Raw genomic sequence first — 19,945 nt, 5'->3', positions numbered from 1 at the left:
ACCATTCTGCTTGACTTCAAATATCCTGACGTGTGGTGCCAAATCACTAAAACATGAGTTTGATATTTACATGACATATATACCGTATCTATTAGTCTATCACAAAAGTGAGTACACCCCCACATTTTTACAATTATCTTATTATATCTTTTCATGGGACAACACTGAAGATCTGACACTTTGATACAATGTAAAGTAGTCAGTGCACAGCTTGTATAGCAGTGTAAACTTGGTGTGCCCTCTAATTAACTCCACATAAATGTCTAAACCACTGGCAATAAAAGTGAGGACACCTACAAGTGAAAATGTGCAAATTGTACAAAATTAGCCATTTTCCTTGACTGGTGTCATGTGGCTCATTAATGTTGCAAGGTCTCAGGTGTAAATCATAGAATCATAGAATGGTAGAGTTGGAAGGGACTTCAAGGGCCATTGGGTCCAATCCTTTCGAGTGCAGGCTTTCCTAAATCATCCGAGCTCTATGTTTATCCAGTTTCCTCTTGAAGATTTCCATTGATGGAGAGCTCACTACCTCCCGTGGTAGCCTGTTCCACTCCCTGATTGCCCTCACTGTCAGAATGTTTTTACTATTGTCTAATGTGAATCTCCTTCCTTTAAGTTTCATCCCATTGCTTCTTGTACTTCCTTGTGCTAATGAGAATAGGGTAGTTCCCTCTGCACTGTGACTACCTTTCAGATATTTGTAGACTGCTATTAAATAGGGAGCAAGTGTGGTAAATTTGGTGTTATCACTCACATACACTCTCATACTGGTCACTGGAAGTTTAACATGGCACCTCATGGCAAAGAATTCTATGAGAATCTGGAAAAAGAATTGTTGCTCTACAGGGAGATGGCTTAGGCTATAGTAACATTGCCAACACTCTGAAACTGAGCGGCAGAGCTTTGGCCAAGACCACACTGCGGATTAATAAGACAGATTACACTCAAAACAGTCATCACCATAGTTGACCAAAGAAGTTGAGTGCACATACTTTGTGTCATATCCAGAGGTCATCTTTTCAAAATGTATGAGTGCTGCCAGCATTGTTGCAGAGGTTAAAAATGATACACAAGAAAGTCCACAGTTTGCTGAAGACAAACAGACTAAGGACTGGATTGATGCCCTGTGATCTAATGAGACCAAGATACACTTATTTTGTTCAGATGGTGTCAAGCATGTGTGGCAGCAACCAGCTGAGAAGTACAAAGACAAGTGTGTCTTGCCTACAGTCAAGCATGGTGGTGGGAATGTCATGGTTTGGGGCTGCATGAGTACTGCCGGCTGCATGGAGCTACAGTTCATTGTGGGAACCATGAATGTCAACATAAACTGTGACATACTGAAGCAGAGCTTGATTCCCTCCCTTTGGAAACTAGGCCGCAGGGCAGTATTCCAACATGATAACGACCCCACATTCACCTTCAAGGCAACCAATGCCTTGCTAAAGAAACTGAGGATAAAGGTTCTGAACTGGCCAAGTATGTGTAGCACCAAGGGATATGGGGTACTCAGTTCCGGGCAGAGTCTCTATTGGGAATGTCACACTGGTGGCCATTACCCGGTTCCTTGCCCTGGGCCCTTTTTGTAATGGGGATATTTACAGGGGATTTGTGAAAAAAGTTATTTGTGACGCCACTTGCGGTGATGCGGCTAAGTGTAGGGAACCACCACTGCAGGTTTCGTGGGGCTAATGGAATGTGCAGCTCTGATGACTTGGTCCCTCCACAAGTAGGGTACTACCCCAGCAGGTGTATGGTGCAGTAGATGTTGGAAGGAGTCCAGACAGGTATTCAGTGCAACTGGTTTACTCACTTTTCGGGTGTTAACTGGTTGCCCGAGGCCAGCTGGTTTCGCCTCCAGGTCCCCTTCGTCCCAGTGCCAGTCTGGTTCTCTGGTACCTTCTTCCCCTGCACCTGTCCCTGGTAAGTGGGTCCCCGGTCTGTGGTTTTTCCACCTTTGTCCGCCTGCCGGTAGCGTGAACCCTGTGGGGATGGAGTCTCTGGTCCTGTCCCCGGCTCTCTCTTTGCTACTGAATCCTAGGATTCTTTAGGGTCAGCAAGGTCCTTGATGGTCCCCTTTGCTGTGTAGGTGTTAACAGGTCGGCCTGAAGCTCTTTCCTGTCCTAGGGTCCTGTACCCCGTCGGTGTGTAGTTCCGGGAGTACTCCACCGTACTCCACTGGCAACTACCTCTCCTGGGTACAAGGTCATCACCATCAACCCAAGTCAGGACGACGTTCAGTCACACCTTCACCTTCACCAGACTTAGACTGCTGACTGCTCTGTCTCACTGCAGTCTCCCTTCTCCACAGTCACTACTGTTCTGACTACTGACTTCCTGTATTCCCGACTACTCTCCACAGTCTGACCCTCCCACCTGGTCAACTAGTGTACTGGAGTGGTTCCACCTCTAGGCAGCCACTCATGGTCCCACCCTAGCTGGGTACCTTTGTGTAGGGGATTTGTTGGGGAAAACTGGGATTACCTGGGTTTTTGGTGGTACCGGCACTGGGGTTCTAGGTCCCTAAGGGGGTAGGCCCTGCATCCTTGTGGGGATGCAGAACCTTCTAGCACCCTGATGGTTTCAGGGGCGCTACACATGTTTCCAGACCTAAACCCTATTGTGCATCCTTGAGCATCCTCAAACGGAAGGTGGAAGACCGCAAAGTCTCTAGCTTTGGTATACCAACTGGATACTGACTACTTTACAATGTATCAAAGGGTCATATCTTCAGTATTCTCTAATGAAAAAATAAAATAATATAAAGTGAAACAAAATAATCTTCGACAAGGAGGCAGAGGTCCAAGTGGAGGAGGTGGAGGTAGGCGTGTGGTGTTGGTGAAAGAGGCGGAGGAGGAGGTAACATCAGTATTTTTTTTTTCAGGTTTTTTTTTTAATTTTGGGAGGCCCCAAATCTTTGAGAATGGCAAATACTTTGCTAGTAAGCAAAGGTAAAGAAAAGTCCAGAGAGTTCCACTCCTGGTTAATTTTAATAAATATGAGCTTTCCCAAGTTGGTCGTGGACCTATGTCTGATCACATCCCCTGCCATGCTAAACACATGTGTCAAGAGTACACTAGAGCAGTCAAGGCCAGCACATCCAAGGCATAAAGAGCAAGCTCAGGCCATGTGTCCAATTTGGAGACCCAGAAGTTAAATGGGGCAGACCCATCACTCAGTACGTGGAGATGTGTGGACAAATACTCTTATGCCTGCTTTACACGCTTCAATAAATCTTTCAATCTGTCGTCGGGGTCAAGTTGTGAGTGACGCACATCCGGCATCGTTCGTGACGTATTTGCGTGTGACACCTACGTGCGATCAAGATTGAACGCAAATACAATGATCGCATACACGTCGTTTATTCCTCATACATTGGACGTTTTGTTGTACGAACCTAGTCAATTGAAACGTGTGACATCCCTCATACGATTTTGATGTCTGAGGTTATGTGCGCAGGTGAGCGCTCTGCACCGCAGCTTAAAAAAGGTCCGCTTCAGAGCGCAGCTGAAAAGTGTTCTGGGGATACTCCTCCTCCTCCAAAACTCTACCCTGGCTGGACAGTTCTGTACCTGGCTGCTGTTGGTGCAGGAACCCACCCTCCAAGCCATGTGCTGATAATAGTGTGAATGGTCCCCATTCCTACTCCTGTGCCACCACCTCATCCATCATTGCCTGAAGTGATTTTTCAAAAAGGCATAAAATTGGGATAGTAACACTGATTATGGCGTACTTATGACTAGACTGCACTAACAACATATCTGGCGTCTGCTAAATGGGCCACGTGGCTACTGCGCTCTAACTACTGTGGCCTACGCTAAACCCTATAGGGTGTGCACACCGGTAAAGGTCTCACAGTACTATTGAGGGGAAAACAAGTCCACTCTCAGGAGCTCCATGCCGCAGTGCTTGCATGGCCCATCGGTGAGCACTTTCCTTCCAGGACAGGTGGGAACTTCTCTTCTAGCACAGACCCAGGGTTGTTTGACTCTTCCAAATGACGTCTCTTCTCATCTCCGGAATCACTGACCTCAGGAGCTCCCCAGTCCGGAACTGGCTCAACGTCTACCAGGGCTCTGATACAGTCTGGCTCACTGTCTCCCTCTCTCGCAGTCTTGCACTGTGCTTCTCTTGCAACCACTGTTCTTGAACACTTCTCAGGTGATGTTTCTTTGCTCACTTTTTCAGGTAACCCAATTTCTGTGCCCGCACTACTTTTCCACACTTTCTCCTTTTTCCAAACTTTTTGGGCAGGGTTTGTCCAACTACACAGTTCAGAATGAAGCGCCAAATCTGCATACTAGTCCACAAAACACAGCTTCATTTGTAGGGGAAACACCCCTACATATGCACATAAAACATGACTAATAAAACAGGCATGCAAAAAATCTATAGATTTTCAACACTTCTACTCTTCCCAAAAAGTAGCAACCAAGAAATGCTAAATACACAACTAAAAAACAATAGCGCCAACAGGCCACAGTATTGCAGTAGTTTGTATGGACGTCAAATTTGACTAATACAATGGAAATGGAAAAAATCTGTAGATTGTGATACGCACCGTTAGTGAGGCAGACGGTTAACTAGTTACATTTTATTATTTTAATTCCTTTTCTTTTTTTTTATAAATACAATTTCCACCTTGCCAAATTGGAGATACCAATAAATGCAGCAACAGCAAGCAGTCCGAAGTAATGTTGGGGTGTGTATGTATGTCAAATTTGACTAATATGACTGGTGTGACATCACAAAACCATTGTAATTCATTGTAAAATTGAATAAGGTTTGAAAAAATCAGGCTGATCCTTGGTTCTCTGTTATGGAGTAGCCATTTGCACTGAAATGAGTCAGAGACATGATTTTGTGGTACTTACTAATAAGCATGCATTACAGGTCGTTCTCTAGTGTAATCTCAGTACAGGCTGCTTTGCTCACCTGTCCACAAAATGGAGAATCATGTGACTGTCGCGGGTGGGGGCGCAGGCCACGGCCAGTGGGTAGCTACTCGAGACACTCGGATCCAGGATCGTGGCTGTGGCTCGAGTGGCAGCCAGATCCGGGGCTCGTGCAGCAGCCCGTCGCCCACAACTTAATAAAGGGGGTATTTACAAGGGAAGAGTTTGTCAGTGACGCCACCCGTGGGTTGCGGTGATAGTTTGGTGACACCGCCGCTGCCTTTATTTGGGACGCCCGGGGCTCATGGAGCGGGGGAACAGCAGGATGGTATCCCCTTCATGGGTAGGGGAGGTGTTGTCCCGGGGCCCAGGTATAGGTGATGTGCAGTGCTGGGGCACCGTCTGCAGGCTGGACCGGATGACACCGGTGTACTCATTGTTGTTGAATAAACCACCCAAAGTCCAAGTAGTAAACCAAGCACCAGATACCAGTAGCCTCCGGAGGGGTGTGCTCGGGTCCCACAAACCGGTTTACAGGACAGGGGACCTTCCTCCTGCACTTCAGTGTTTTGTCTTGTGTGTTGACTAGTCCGCATAAAACAGGAAAAGTCTGCTCCCGGTGTCTTTGCTGTGGGAACTGTTGCCCGCGAGATCTGACCCTAGGGATTTTTGCAGGCACTTGCAGATGCCCTCTCCCCCGCATTGGGCTTCCGTCTCGCTCTATCTGGGCTACTGGTGGGACAAGACGTGGAATCTTGTCCCCTGCTGGCTAATTGACAAGGGGCTTGAAGCTGTCCTAGCCTTAGGGTCCAGGCACCCTGACTGTGCATGGCCTCCGGACCGGATTTCCGCTGTCGGCACCGGCGGGCTACAACCCTGCCCCGGTCCACTTAAGGTCTCCCACGACCGGATCTCCATTGCCTGTGGCCCTGCTCTGCCGTCTGCCACCTAGTCAGCTCAGGTAGTCCGTGAGCTACAAACCCCGACTACCACTCCTCGCACTTCCTCTGTCCAGACTCGACTCCTCCACTCTACTGACGTGTTTCCTCCCATGACACCTTAGGACTAGAGTTGAGCGATGCTCGAGTTGAACGGTTCGCCAATTTCAAATTCGAGTGATTTTGGGCGGCGTTCAACGAATTCGACGAATTTGTTTGTCTCGTTCGATGAATTTGCTTAAAGCTCGGCAGTTCGAGTTACCGTTCGAGAACGGTTCGATCACCAAAACGGGGCTTCTCACAGTAAAGCTATGTGCACATGTTGCCTATCTGCATGCGTCCTGCATCCTCAGCACAATCCCTCTCTCTTTCCTACTCACCGATCACGGGCGCCTTGCTGCACGGCTGTCACAAATCTCTGGCAGCTTTTCCTCTTTTGATAATGGCTGCCGCTTCATTATTCAATCAGGTATTCCCTGCTTTCCCCGCCCACCAGCGCCCATGATTGGTTGCAGTCAGACACGCGCCCCACGCTGAGTGACAGCTGCCTCACTGCAACCAATCACAGCCGCCGGCGGGCGGGTCTCTATCGTGCAGTAAAATAAATAATTAAAAAAAAGAAAAACCTGCGGTTCCCCCCATATTTGATACCAGCCAGGATAAAGCCACACGGCTGGAGGCTGGTATTGTCAGGAGGGAGAGAGCCACGTTATGGGGAGCCCACCACCCTAACAATATCAGCCAGTAGCCGCCCAGAATTGCCGCATCCATTAGATGCGGCAGTCCCGAGACTCTACCCAGCTCATCCCGAATTGCACTGGTGCGGTGGCAATCTGGGTAATAACGGGGTTAATGATGGCATGCAATGCAGAGGTCAAGATTACCAAATCTTCGTATGCTTCTCATTAGAGGCAATGGCTCAATGGTTAGAGCTACTGGCTAAGGATCATTAGGTCACGAGTTCAAGTCCCGGTTGTCCCAAAAAGGACTTAATTTAATTTATTTTTAATTTTAAATTATATTTATTATTTATTTATAATTATAATTTAATTTAATTATGCACTGAGGGGAGGAGCCAGACATCAGCTGTGAGCGGCGGGACACACCTCTAAAATCGGAGCAGTTCACGGAATGAGGCTGCAATGCTCTCTCCTCTCTCTCTCTTTTCTCTCTCTCCTCTATCTCTCTTCTCTCTCTTCTTTCTCTCTCTTCTCTCTCCTCTCTCTTCTCTCTGTCTTCTCTTTCTCTCATCTCTATTTCTCTCTCTTTTTCTCTCTCTCTTTTTCTCTCTCTCTTGTTCTCTCTTTTTTCTCTTTCTCTTTTTCTCTTTCTCTCTCTCTTTTTCTCTCTTTTTTTCTCTCTCTCTTTTTCTCTCTTTCTCTCTCTTTCTCCCTCTCTCTCTCTTTCTCTCTCTCTTTTTCTCTCTTTTCTCTCTCTTTTTCTCTCTCTCTCTTTTTCTCTTTCTCCTTTTCTCTCTTTTTCTCTCTCTCTCTCCTCTTTGTAGCTGAATAATCCACTTCTGGATTCTCAAGTGCAAAACAGAGGTCAAGATTACCAAACCTTCCTATACTTTTCATTAGAGGCAGTGACTCAATGGTTAGAGCTACTGCATAAGGACACTTAATTCCCGAGTTCGAGTCCCGGCTGTCCCGGTAAAGAATTTAATTTATTTTTAAATTATAATTACTATTTATTTATAATTTAATTTAATTATGCACTGAGGGGAGGAGCCGGACATCAGCTGTGAGTCGCGGGACACACCTCTAAAATTGGAGTTCATGGAATGAGGCTGCATTGCTCTCTCCTCTCTCTCCTCTCTCTCTCCTCTCTCTTCTCTCTCTCTCTTCTCTCCTCTTCTCTCATCTTCTCTCTCTTCTCTCCTCTCTTTCTCTTCTCTCTCTCTTCTCTCTCTCTTTCCCTCTCTCTTCTATCTCGTCTCTCTCTTCTCTCTCTTCTCTCTCTCCTCTCTCTCTTCTCTCTCTTCTCTCCTCTTCTCTCTCTTCTCTCTTCTCTCTCTCTTCTCTCTCCCTCTTCTCTTTTCTCTCTCTTTTCTCTCTCCCTCTCTCTCTTCTCTTTTCTCTCTCTCAGACCTGGCGATGATCAGCTGATGCGGTCACCTGACGGAATCAGCTGACACTATAAGTTGAGCGGTGAGGCCGGCTTTTTACCGCCCTAAACTATCAACTGCTGCTCTCGGACAGGAGTCTGCACAGAAGTGTGTAGGTTGTTTTTGGTTTTTTTTGCACTGATGCATCAGCTGATTGTATAAAAGCCGTTTATACAATCAGCTGCTATGTCATGTAATTCAGGCCCTTGAACCTGACACATCATCTGATCGCTTTGCCTTCCAGCAAACCGATCAGATGAAATTGGATCCGGATTGGATGGCGCGGGACCCTTGACCAAGGATTACTGCGGAGGGGGGTTCTTTATTTCAATAAAGATGGAGTCACTAATTGTGTTGTGTTTTATTTCTAATAAAAATATTTTTCTGTGTGTTGTGTTTTTCTTTGTCTACTAGAAATTCATGGTGGCCATGTCTAATATTGGCATGACACCATGAATTTCGGGCTTAGGGTCAGTTGATAATATACAGGTAGCCCTAACACCATTATTACCCAGCAAGCCACCCGTCACCAGGGCAGCTGGAAGAGTTGGATACAGCTCCAGAAGATGGCGCTTCTATGAAAGGTGAAAAGCGTAACTCTGGCACACCCAAACGAAAAAGAAACAGATATGGTGGTCCAAAAATTATTTTTATTATTATTTTTATTATTATTATAATTCTTCACTCATTTGCAAAATATCGAGTTGTAACCTTCATTCATTTCATAAACGTTTTCGGCATTAAATAGCCTTTATCAAAAAATTAGGTCTGCATAAACAAAATAACAGAATTAACAATCAGTATCTTTGTATTTTTTAAGATCCATATATAACATCATTTTAATGATTTAATTATGTTAACGATTTAATCAATCGTTTCTGCAGACGGACACCCGAACGTACTCCTCTACGTCCGGAGCACGCTTTGCAGAGTGGGGGAGGGGCGGTCCGGACGGATGCCCTGACGGGACCTGTGGACGTAGGGAAAAATGCAATATGAAAGTAGCCTTAGAGACTCCATGTTTATTACTCCTTGTCAGCCCTCCACGATCCTGGTCTTCTGTCTTCTTTCTCCTTCAACCCATGCAGCTATGCTACATTAGACAGCACTGCATGGGAAGAAGATGCTGCTGCTCCCGTGCAGTCTAATCACTCATTATGAGTGAGCAGAGGCTGCAGGCTGTAAGCAGTGACGTCACCGCTGACAGGCGTGTTACTATAGCAACGGTGATCTCCGTTATTCACCGGCTGTGGCATCCAGTCCTTGCATGTGGGCTGACTCTGTAAAGAGCGCCGACATGCATGGACGGGGAGTCAACCATGTGCCACAGCATCTCGCCAGTACATGGAGATGCTGGAACGAGCATCACGTACCGGAGAGATGCACCGACAGGACCTAGCATAACGTCTAGCCATGTGACCAGTATGTAGCCAATGAGATAATAGACACATGACTGGTCACATGCTATTTTGACGTCACGGAAGGTCCTATCATCAGTGCTGGTTACCGGGAGGGCGCAGCGATGATCGGAAGGAAAATCAGTGGGAGACAGAGTGCAGGACATGTCACGGGGACCTGTAAGTGTAATGGCAATGTTTATTAACTGTATGTGTACATGTATAATGTGTTTGTATGTGTTTTTGTTTGCCTGCCATTGTTTTCAATGGGGTTCGACGAACCGAAGCGAACTCAAACGCTAAAGGGGTGGCTCAACACTACTTAGGACCCCTAGGTGGGAGTCACCATCTGCCTGGCCCCATCCTCTGGTGTGTCCCTATTGTCCTGGGGGGTGACTAGGCTTTTGTGGTTGGTGTTTGTACCTCTGTGTGTGGGGGGTGTTGGTAGGACAAGGAGGAGGGGATCCTGCATCTGGAAGATGGATACAGTTTCCTGTGACAATTTGGTTTTGCCAGGGCATCACACTCCCCCTTGGTAAAACACAGCCCATCCTCGGGCTGTCCGGCACCGGTTTTTATTTTTCTTCAACTGTAAAAAGGCAAAAGATATAAAATATGTAACATATAACATAAAAACATTTCATCCCTATATAGGCAGGCACTTTTCTTAAATGTTGCAAACTTGTCTTCTCCCTTCAACCCGCCACCCAAAACATTTGAACCCCTGGTGCCACCGCTAGCTCTGGTGTCATACCACCCCGAGTTCCTTACAGTGTCCTTGGTGACTGGATTGAAGCCCCTTTCCCACCAGTCCACCCCAAAGAGTCCCAAAGTTCCGGAACCCTCTGGCCTGGAGGTTAGCCACCGGTTTTGCTGGTGACTGGGCCTCGGCCGACTCTACCGCAGGCCCTTCCTCCAATCAGTCCTCTCCAGCGGGTGTTGCAGTCCTGATGGTGGGGTAACAAGAAGGTAAATAGGGAGTGTATACAGTGACCCAAGAAAGTTTTTGGGCGGCCTCTTGGGATTTTTGCAGGCACTTGCAGACACCCTATCCCCCGCGTTGGGCTTCCGTCTCGCTCTTTCAGGGCTACTGGTGGGACAAGACATGGAATCTTGTTCCCTGCTGGCTAATTGACAAGAGGCTTGAAGCTGTTCTCGTCCTAGGGTCCAGACACCCCGACTGTGCACGGCCTCCGGACCGGATTCCCGCTGTCTGCACCGGCGGGTTACAACCCTGCCCCGGTCCACTTAAGGTCTCCCGCGACCGGATCTCTGTTGCCTGTGGCCCTGCTCTGCCGTCTGCCACCTAGTCAGCTCAGAGGAAAAAACAGGTTTTTCGCTGCGCTTGAAGACCACAGACATTGGTGTCAAACAGATGATTCTTTTTGTTTCATTCCTACGCGTTTCGGAGACCCCAAACTGTCTCCTTCTTCAGGGAAAAGAACTTTACAGAAGCCAAGGAAGAGACCTTTTATGAAGCAGTGAAAGGGGGAGGGAAGACAAGGAGAGGAAATCCCTGCTTATGACATCAGCTCACCATGTGTTGCAGAGCGATGACTCATAGCCACATGGAGTAGAGCCGCGTCAGAGTCACATTAGAAAATCGCATATATTAACACATGGTGAGCTGACGTCATAAGCAGGGATTTCCTCTCCTTGTCTTCCCTCCCCCTTTCACTGCTTCATAAAAGGTCTCTTCCTTGGCTTCTGTAAAGTTCTTTTCCCTGAAGAAGGAGACAGTTTGGGGTCTCCGAAACACGTAGGAATGAAATAAAAAGAATCATCTGTTTGACACCAATGTCTGTGGTCTTCAAGCGCGGCGAAAAACCTGTTTTTTCCTCCAGTTCCCTTTGATGTTCTACCTGTGCAACAGGGCTGATGTTGGACCGCTCAGGCGCTCACTCTTTGCTGTTGAAGGAGTTGTGACTGGCACAACCCGATCAGGTGAGTGCACCACCTCTATATGATTTTTGACCAATATATCGGGTAAGACCCTATTGCGCCTTTTCTCTCCCATTTAGTTTACCTAGTCAGCTCAGGTAGTCCGGTAGTCCGGGAGCTAAAACCCCCGACTACCACTCCACTCCTCTCACTTTCTCTGTCCAGACTAGGCTACTCCACTCTACTGATGTGTTCCCTCCCCTGACACCTGAGGACCCCTAGGTGGGCGTCATCATCTGCCTGGCCCCGTCCACTGGTGTGCCCCTATTGTCCTAGGCGGGTGACTAGGCTTTTGTGGCTGGTGTTTGTACCTGTGTGTGGGGTGTATTGGTAGGACAAGGAGGAGGGGATCCTGCATCTGGAAGATGGATGCAGTCTCCTATGACAACCTGGTTTTGCCAGGGAGTCACATGACCAGACCTCTTTGTCAGCCTCCTCCATCTGAACCCCAGCTTTCCAATGCACAGTGCTTTTAATTGACTGATGCTGATATACAGGCTTGGAACATGCTGAGAACCCATTTTGTGGACAGGAGACATGTGCAGTTGTGGCACCCCTGAGGCCTCAGTCATGATATAGAAGGGTTAATAGTTTCTCTATTTCTTTATTAAAGATATTTTATTGAAATTTAGTAAGTATATCTGGTGGTAGTTCATAATAATCATGGAGCCTTCGGAATTAGAGACAAGCTCAAGGATTATTATTGTCTCTAAATGTTCTTCTTATCTTCTTCTTATCTCATATGCATGACTCTACATTTTTGTTTTGCTAAAACTTAAAGGTCACATGAGCAACTTGTAAAGTCCAGCTAGAAGCCTTTTTTGTAATATCACATTGTCTGTAAATGGTATAAATAAACTGTACCTTAGCTGAATAAACAGAAAATTGATCATGCTCACATGAATGCAGGTCTTTTTCTCCGAGCGCTCGATCTTGATTAGGTCTGAAGAGGCCTAATTCAGAGGACCTCACTGGTGATCCCATAAGCTGACTTGTGACAAAACAGAACAGCTACAACAGTTTTTGGCGCCCAACGTGGGGCTGTGGCCAACCAGCCTATTCGGAAGAAATTTTGGGGACTCTTGAGACAGTGAAATTTCAGCTGCAGCAAGGTGAGAAGCTTTATTCTTACACTTTATTTCACTCTCTCTGATTTCCCGAATATTCTGGGTTAGGCTGTACACACGGTTCAAGAACTCTGGCATCACCAGTGAGTATTGTTTTTTTTCTCATGCATGTCTGAATGAGAGTTGAAATATAGAGTAATAAGATAATCTGTTGTCCGTCCATTAACTGATTGCATAGATTGCATAGCACGGAATTTGGGACATTCTCTGTATAATTACATTTGCTGTGTTGCTGTGTTTTGTGTTTTGCTTTGGCCATCTTTGCATCTTTGATGGTTTGATGGGCAATACACTGGTCTAGGGATATGTGTTCATAAGTGGTTTCATATTAATGCCTAGCTAAAGTAGGCAGGCAATAGGTTGTTGTATATTGATGAGAAGCCTCTGAATAACAAAGTGACAATTAATTGAGATAAGAGACTTGGTGAAATAATATGTATGTATAAGTCTAATGGTTATAGGTCATACTGTGGACTGTGAAAAGATGTTCCGGTTGTGAAATGTCACAGGGCATAGCCATATAGAGTATTTGAGTGGATACCTGACATATGTATTTTTTCCCATCAGTGTCAAGAGCAGTTTAGATAATTTTATTTGCATGTGAGGTTAACTGATCCTTGGAAGGTGTATTGTTACATATGTTTCTGGAATCAATGAATGAGTAAGACAAGTGGTCCTGGGATCTGTCCTTATAGTGAGATATTGTGTGTTTCTTCCCCTCAAAATGGGGATGAAGGTTTTATAGCAAAGTAGTTTTTCCCTTTAAGTAGAATATTAGTACTGTGAAGGTATATAAGTAATCTCAATTTTATGCTAGGATTGTGTTTTGGAAAGCTGAATCTGGATGAGATAAGACTCTTGCTAAACAAACTGTGCGCTGCTAGTCTGTTGGGAGGGGGCAAGTGAACAGCTGCGCGATTTTCTGTCTTCTGCCCTCTGTGAGAAGTCAGCTCTGAGGATTGTTTTGGTTTAACTCTAGTTTATGTTCGTTGCTGGAATACTTTGTAAAGGACCAGCATGGGGTACCCAACTGCACATCAGGTCTAAGTGGGTTAGAGAGCAGTGTGGCCTTCCAACTTACATGGAGGTGGTCTAGTAGGTGAGAGGACTATCACACCTGGTCCTTCCTGCTTTAGTCATCTGGTCTATTGGGTGAGAGAGGTGTTTTTTTAACCCTTCCCAATACGCCCTTCAAGTGTAGCAGGTGAGAGTGAATGCTGATTTAGCCTTCCAGCTACCACTTGAGAGCCCATTCTGACTTGCCAGGAGACGTGTGGCCTGTTGACGAGGTCCAGGGACACTGAGAGGGCATTTGCAGAAAGGTGGGCTGTGTGGGAATAAGTTGAAGCCATGGGCAACTTGTTCAGTGTGTAGTGTGGGGCTCCAGCGGGATCCAAAACAGCCAAACAGATAGTGCAAGAAAGGAAAGTCAAGGAAGCAGTGAAAAATATCAGACCAATACTCAGAAAGGCAGACATGCCAGAGTGTGGGTGTTTGGATGTTGAGAAATGGCACAGATTCAAGGAAGAGGTGCAGCATTGTGGATGTAAAGAAATAACAGTGGGATGTATTATTATATTATTGTTATGTAAAGTGTATTATAAATGTTTTAATGCACCAAGAGCAAAAACTGTGACTGCTACCGCCCCCCCATCACATGATCAGAAACCCAGACCAGATGAATGGAGTTGTAAACATTGTAGTCAGAAAAACCCAGACTGGAGAAGTACTTGTGCTACGTGTAATGTTACTCGCCCTAAGCAGATTGCACTAAATCCTGTTCGAACCAGATCACATGTGATGACAGAGGACGCTGACACTGAGACAGAGGTAGTGAAGGAATTGAGTTTTGGTGAGGAAGCTGGACATTACTCTGATGGTGAGGAAAGAAAACAGTTATCTGACCCTGAAGACCAACCTTTCCCTCTTTCCCTGACTGACGTAATACAGCAGGAAGGGGAGAGTATAGAGACGTACTTTTGGAGGTTACAGCTGAAGTGGGCAGACATGGGGTACAAAGTCAGAACCTCCCTTAATGACAAAATACTGATGAGTATATTCGTTAACGGTATGAATTAGGTCTGAAGAGGCCTAATTCAGAGGACCTCACTGGTGATCCCATAAGCTGACTTGTGACAAAACAGAACAGCTACAACAGTTACCACAGGGTACTGCACCCCACTTAGGGTGCGGTACTTATCCCGGGTCCAGAGGAGGTCGGTGTAAGTATCACATCCACTTCATTCAATACACACCTTAGGTTGCCCTCCCCACTGGGGACCAGGCTAGGTTTGGGTCCTAAGGTTGCTATCCAAACACTGGGGCTTCCACCCACTAGCGACAGGGACCAAGGGGAAGAGCAACCACCAGGGGGTGAGAAGGAGCCACACAGAGAGGGAGGGGAGTCGAGTTCCAGAAGGCAACAGGACAGGAGCTCATCACCGGTAGCTCCTGTAGGACAAAGGAGTAACACGGTTGCTGAGGTGATAGCTTCATTGCTTCCTTGGAACCGGTGCAGTGCAGGGTGAAGAGCCCTAGGGTGCAACATACTCCACGTTGGACCACCAGAATCTACCAGACAGGGGAATTCCACATCCCTCTGGCTGCCATGTAGGCCCCAAGTAGCTTCAGGTCATTGGGATCCAACATCAAAAGTGCAAGAGGGAAGGGCCTACATACAGACTATCGCACCGGCACTGACCTCCAAAGGATCCAGGATCGGCTGAGGCCCATCACGGCGGAGACCGGCACCTCTGGGCAACCCACGGACAGTGAATAAAGACCTTAAACGGCAACCACTGTGTGAGCCCATCATTGCCGGCTTCAGCGGTGGTACTCCACCTTACCACACACCACGGGTGGCGTCACAAACTCTCAATACACCATCCCCTGTAAAAACCCCCCTTACTTCGAGTGGCCGCGAATCCGGATCGAAGCAGCCCGGCTGCTGACACGGGGGCGGTCCACGCGAAATCTCAAGGAGCGGCGGGGACGTCACTCATGTAAATCCATGGTATCATGCCCACAGGGGCATGATACCACGGAAAAGATGCAAACGCCCACAGGGCGATGCGATGCCCAGGGGGCCAGAGCCCCTGCTTATTTACATATGGAACACATAAGTGATAAACATATTTTTATACATTTATGTTACACATTATTACAACACAGGGATGGGTAGGAAGTGGTTACTAGGCCATATATCACCCTGCTTGTATGTTAGAACGCATAAGGGACCTGACAGGTTCCCTTTAACAAATCGTGTCTCCACCATATTTGTTAAAATAAAGATGCAGTGGAAAACCACTTTAAATTTCCCCAAGAAAGACCTCTTTCATTTAGGACAGTGTTGTGAATGTCAGTTATGCTTTTGCTGCTGCGAGGCTCCCTCTTGTGGCCAGGAATAGTTTGGACAGAGACCAGGTGTGTTGAGCAATGGGCGTTTCCATTGCTAACTCTCTGCCTATTTAAACCCTGGTCTGCTAGCAGGCTATGCTGGATGTCAGTTGTTCTTTGTACACCAGCCTGCTTCATCCTGCTCCAAACCACATCTACCCCAGATAAGTGCTTGGCTCTTTATTTGTTGTTTGATTGTTTTTGCTCTTATCTGAGTTTGTCATTTTACTGTGGTTGTTTTCAGTTTATTTGCATGCAGGGAATCTTCCCTCTCAGTTGCTTAGCTGGGAAGCTCCCTGCAGCTGTTTGGAGTACTGCTCCTATAAGTCCACGTGTTTGTTGCTTCTTGAATGTGTAATGGTTCCTGCTTTCTGTTCATTGGTATGACAAGAGCGCCTGGTATAGGACGGAGTTCAGATCTAGTGATCTGAGGGCTTTTGTACTATCAGGTTTTTGGATTTTTGCAGGGTTTTTCTCTGGCCACCATCAGTCCCTTTCCTATTCTGTCCTATTTAGTCAGTAGGGCCTCACCTTTTGCTAATCCTATCATCTATCTGTGTATTGTGTTTTCCTATATCACTGCAGTCTTTGAATGTGGGGGGCTTGCTATTCTTTATCTATTTTCTGAGGCAGAGAGTTATTCATCTTTCCTTCCTTTAGGATAGCCAGTTCTCCGGCTTCGTTCGCGGTGCACAGGATGTTAGTTCACCCCTCGGCTATGTCTAGTGTTGATGGTTAGTAAGGGGATGGCAGCCAGATTAGTTGCCAATGCTCTTGTCACCTTTTACCAATAATTTATGGTTGTCTTCCATGGTTCCGGATCACAACAGGACAGCTAATGGCCCACTGCATTACCTCTCTAGATTCTACTCGGCATCATGGCTAGTATTCTACTTGAAAAAGACCACGTTGTAGCATACATGGCACCTTAGAACTAAATTGCTATTGATGTGACCAAATGGTACTGCTCACGATCTAATGTTTTCCGGACTAAACCCTTGCCAGTATTCAGTTCAAAATGAGTTTGAAGGATTCAACTACCACTCTATTAGGGCTTATGTCTGAAACCTTCAAAAACAGGGTTCGTGTGTGTGTGCTGACTAGGCAATTGATAGTTCATTCATGTGTCCGGAGTCTCGTGCACATGCGCGCACCTTTCTCCCGTCTCCTGGCCGTGCTTCGTCGTCTCTATGGTGTCCGCGCGTGCGCGGTGGCTTGTGCAATCTGTTCGGGCCTCCAAACATGCGCCTGACACCTTGACTGCCGAGGTTATGCTACGGGGGACGTTTCGGCGGGCCGGCGTATGCGCCGCTCTGACTCCGAAACTTTGAATCCCATTCGCGGTGATTACTTCCGCGGATGTATTTATAGGTTGCACCACAGGACGTGTGCATCACCCTCTACGTTCCCTAATGATGAAGCGGCCAGCGATTCACTAGAGTGCCACGAAACGTGCTTCGGGCCTCCCGCCACCGGACTCAGGTAAATGCCTTTTTGTAAGGGGCATTTTTGTCACACTCCTGCCAGACACCTTATTTAATTCCAGGTGCTAATACTTTATCCCCCCTAGCATGCCATATGGTTTTATTCCCACAGGGTTTACCCCTGTTAACAGGCATACATAAATTTCTTAGGGATTTCTTTGATTCTTACCTGGTGTATTTCTTTCACCCTCAGTGTCAGGCTATATGTGAACCTTTATGTTAAGAGTATTTACCTTTTGTCTGTACCCGGCATTTGATCTGTATACATCTTGTCCCCCATCTTTCTCCTATACCATCACATGTCTAAGGGCGGCTTTGCACACTACGACATCGCAGGTGCGATGTCAGTGGGGTCAAATCGAAAGTGACGCACATCCGGTGTCACTTGCAATGTTGTAGTGTGTAAATCCTAGATGATACGATGAAAGAGCGCAAAAGTGTCGTTATCATATCATCGGTGCAGACTCCGACATTTCCATAATGCCGATAATGCCGGTGCCGCGACAGGTACGATGTTGTTCCTCGTTCCTGCAGCAGCACAGATCGCTGTGTGTGAAGCCGCAGGAGCGAGGAACATCTCCTTACCTGCCGCCAGCGGCTATACGGAAGGAAGGAGGTGGGCGGGATGTTTACATCCTGCTCATCTCCACCCCTCCGCCACTATTGGCCGCCTGCCGTGTGACGTCGCTATGACGATGCACGACCCGCCCCCTTAGGAAGGAGGTGGGTCGCCGGCCAGAGCGACGGTCGCAGCGCAGGTGAGTGCATGTGAAGCTGGCATAGCGATAATTTTCGCTACGCCAGCTATCACAAGATATCGTACCTGCGACGGGGGCGGGGACTATCGCGTGCGACATCGCAGCATCGGCTTGCGATGTCGCAACGTGCAAAGCCCGCCTAAAACTATGTGTCATTATGTATTGCACTGTGCACCTTAATGATGTTGTCTTTAATAAATATTGATTATTCAATCAGCAATTCGCTCAAGTTCCTCTTTTCTATCAATTGATAGATGATGCAGATGGGGTCATTGGGGTTCAGTCAGAAGCCCCGACGGAGACACTGAACATAAGGGAAAACGTGACGTGAACATCTTGGTGATTTATTTCCATTGCCCTAGACTACATTAAAGTACCCTACTGCCCACTCAGCCAACTGCTGTTATCTAATAGCAATAAGGCACAAGACAGTTTTTGCAAATACATTTTTGAATCAATATTTGAGTGTGATGCCATTTTGTGCTATAAATGTTTTGGATACTCCCATTTTAATAGCTTGGCACATTTATTAGCTAATTTAGGAATCTTATAATTAGCTGACATGCATCAACAATACTGGGATTGGCATTTCACTGTAAGATGGATGAAACGATACTGATGAAGAATGTTTCATTGTTCCTTCAAAGAAAAAAATATGCAAATTGTGGATTGCATTGTTATTCCATGCAAAATTATAGTGATGAAATAGCAACTGTGATTTGAACAAGCTGCAAGTTTTGGACAAGCAATGACCTATTTGCTCACTGCTGTATTGTACGTTGCTGATAGGATCTACAGTAGTTTGGCACTGCCACTCCACCATGCCGCCTAATTGCGCAAATGGTGCAATCATTAGTTGTTTGCTACTTTTCAGAACATGTCACACTAATATTTTGTAAACATGACTAAATACTGAAGCTCCTGGTCCCAAATATAAAATTTGTGACAGACAGTGGCGTAACTTGAAACTCATGCATCCCAATGCAAAATCTCCAAGAGGGCACCAAAATAATCATGGGTTTGAAATAGTGTTGGTATTTTAATATGAGCCAAAGATTGTTTGGGCCCCTTAGTTTCTAGGGGCTCTATGCAACTGTAGATGCCCCTGAATACAGCCCCACCCTCCCCAACTACAATGTGCTATTAATGGCTCTTTTGTCTTCTTTTGTGGCTGAGAGTCCTTTGAGCCCCCTGGGAAACAAGGATTCTGCTTCCAATGCTACATCTGAATCATTTCTTACCACACTTCTAATTTTACATAAAAACTGAAAACTGTATGCACCTGGAATATTTGGCAACATTTACTAAAATTACTGTAGCAAACAAACAGCACCAACATTTAAGGTGGCCATTAGTGAGGAGCGAGCACTAAAATGCTCAAGTACTATGTACTTAAATTGAGCAGGTCGGACACGCTCGACTCATGTACCAAGTATAATGTAAATCAATGGGAAACTCAAGCATTTTTCCGTAAAACCCTCCCAGGAGGTCTGGGGAGGCACGAAAATTGCTGAAATGTATGGAAACAGTGCTCAAATGAACAGGGAACAACATAGGGAAGACGCCTGGATGTATCCGACTCCCAGGTCGCTGCTGGGAACAATCCTGTCAGCGTATTTCTCCACTTTATGAACTGACAATAAATCATACAAAATTGAGGCTAAAATGGATTTTCCAGAAAAAAAATGTTAAGAAACATTCTTTCCTGAATAATTACTTGTATATAAGGCAAAATTAAAAAGAAAAGACAAATAAGCATCTCCTTTACCCCTTAGGGTATGTACATACGATTAGTGTTTGTTTAGGCTTTCACACAGTTGAATTTCCACATGAATCCCGCACCTACACTCACTTGCGTTTTTGCATGCTTTTTTTACAGCATGCATTTTTATCTCAATA

At 46.3% G+C, this 19,945-nt stretch overlaps 1 protein-coding gene across 2 annotated transcripts in view; it reads right to left on the bottom strand.

The window, feature by feature from the left end:
• Positions 1–19,945, bottom strand: part of SLC9A4 (solute carrier family 9 member A4) — a 78,992-nt gene that overhangs the window by 37,566 nt on the left and 21,481 nt on the right. The gene's annotated exons all lie outside the window — the stretch shown is intronic.

This window comes from Anomaloglossus baeobatrachus, chromosome 2 (genome assembly GCF_048569485.1).
Source record: "Anomaloglossus baeobatrachus isolate aAnoBae1 chromosome 2, aAnoBae1.hap1, whole genome shotgun sequence".
NCBI lineage: Eukaryota > Metazoa > Chordata > Amphibia > Anura > Aromobatidae > Anomaloglossus > Anomaloglossus baeobatrachus.
Note: the sequence above shows the minus strand (reverse complement) of the source record. Positions and strands in the feature narration are given on the sequence as shown.